At 41.2% G+C, this 2218-nt stretch overlaps 1 non-coding gene across 1 annotated transcript; it reads right to left on the reverse strand.

Annotated features, from left to right (window-relative positions):
• Positions 1-1036: 1036 nt before the first annotated feature.
• On the reverse strand, positions 1037-1140 carry LOC111558495. The gene has a single exon (XR_002739394.1). It is a non-coding gene; the product is annotated as a U6 spliceosomal RNA (small nuclear RNA).
• Positions 1141-2218: the final 1078 nt, after the last annotated feature.

Raw genomic sequence — 2218 nt, forward strand, 5'->3', positions numbered from 1 at the left:
AAGAATTCCATGAAGGCAGAGACTCAGGCTCATTCAGCTCTGGATGCATAATGCTAATATGGTGGTTGGCCCATATTGGAACTTCTCGTTGAGTAGAAGCAGGAAGAAGGCCAGGAAAGAAAGAGAGACAAAATGGAAAGAAGAATGATCTGAGGCTCCCTAGGGCCAAAGATGGCCACTACCCAGGGACATACAGGGACACTCAGGAACAGTAAATGGTCTCATCCATGCCAACCAACCATAAATGGGATCCTCTGTGGCCAAAAGCACAACAGTTGAATTAAATCAGTTTTACCAAGAGCTCTGTTCTTTCATTTCACTATCTCTTTAGCAGTTGTAAAGACTAGTGTATATGTTATCAGCTACAGGAGAAATAAAAACTGTAATAATAAAGTTGTCATAATAACCTTGTCCCAATTGTTCATAACTTTCTAAAATTTCAGTGTTTTGGCTAGTGTTTTTTCCACTTGCTATCAGTCCAAAGGTAACTTTTGGAAGTTTGAGGAAAAAAACTGTCACATTATTTCTAATTTGGTAAAAATTAAATCCTCATCATTTCCCCCTTACAATAACACACACAATAGAAGTAAAATATAGAATCAAATATCTCCGTAAGGTGAAACAATAAGAATTTGGAGTTCAAGTTAGGAAATGCTGATTATTCTCTTTTTCTAATCAAAAATAGCATTTGAAAAAGATTTTAATGTTTATTTATTTTTGAGAGCGAGAGAGAAGAATTTGGAGTTTCAGTTAGGAAATACCTATTATTCTCTTTTTCTAATCAAGAATAACATTTAAATTTTTTTTTAAATGTTTATTTATTTATTTTTGAGAGAGAGAGAGAGTACATGAGGGGGAGGGACAGAGAGAGAGAGAGAGAGAGGGAGACACGGAATTTGAAGCAGGCTCCAGGCCCTGAGCTGTCAGCATAAAGCTGGCCTTGGAGCTCAAACTCACGAACTGCGAGATCATGACCTGAGCCAAAGTCGGATGCGCAACCGACTGAGCCACCCAGGTGCCCCCAAAATAACCTTTTTTTTTTATGCAACTTTTCACGAATTTGAGTGTCCTCCTTGCCCAAGGGCCATGCTAATCTCTGTACCATTCCAATTTTAGTATATGTGCTGCTGAAGCCAGCACCAAAATAACATTTTTGATACAAGTTTTACTTTGCCTTTGTACGTAGGCATAATGATATTTTACCTTTAAATGACCCAAAGCTCCAGTGCTAAATTATGTTTTCCTTCAAGGAGGATATAATTTCATATTCAACCAGCACAGCAATTTCAGGCTTACCAATTAAGTCTGTAGAAGGAATTATCATCCTTCTAGTTATGATCCTTCTTGCCTGGCAGGAACTGCGGAATGAAACAAAGTCCCATATAAAGGTTAGGGAGGCAATCCAGCAAAGTGAAGGAAACTGGATGTGAAATTTTGAAAGCACCATTCATACTTGCTGTGTTTCGCATTAGTAACTAGTCTTCCTGCTTGGAGACGAGATATTTCCCCACTTGCACTTTGCACTGGTTAAAATCTGGAGCGTCATTTTGCCTCTTAATCTTGGTTGGTGCTGACACCCAGTTTGCTCTTTTACAGCTGGCTCCGACCAACAATAAAAGTAACCGTTTGTCAAGTCAAATAACAGGAGTAGTTCTTAGGGAGACCAGCAGCCAGACTGATTCACCAAGCTGGCCCCCTTCCCAGGAATAAAGAAAATGCTAGGTAGCTGTCGTAGCGGTTATCCTGGGTGACACTCAGGATTCCCAACCGCATGGCTGGTCAGGCGAGTTAAAGAATGTCTGGGACTAGAGCAATAATGGAGGGGACCGCGCTGCGGCAAGCCCTGAATTAAGTTGGTACATTCAAAGTTGCCATAGAAACCCTCCCTGAATGTCCTCCCTTCTGCAGAACTGAGCTGATGTTTAAATGTTAATATGCCTTCTTACATTTCGTGATACGTGAAATAGAAAGCAGATAAACACGGAAGAAAGAAAACATACTCGGAGGTCTGGAATACTTGAGAACTGAATACTTTTCCCATCCTAAGTTATCCTTTTAAACCAGTGCCTAAAGAGGAGGGGTGGTGTGGGTAGCAGCGGCTGGGAGCTGTTCAGGGCAGTCTTTATGCCTCTAGGTCCAATGCCGCGCTCTGAAAGGCACCGCTGAAATTCAGCTAACCCAGCTTGCACTTGCAGCCAGATGACAAGCAAAGTGGCCT

The sequence above is a fragment of the Felis catus genome, chromosome F1, assembly GCF_018350175.1.
Source record: "Felis catus isolate Fca126 chromosome F1, F.catus_Fca126_mat1.0, whole genome shotgun sequence".
NCBI classification, from domain to species: Eukaryota; Metazoa; Chordata; class Mammalia; order Carnivora; family Felidae; genus Felis; species Felis catus.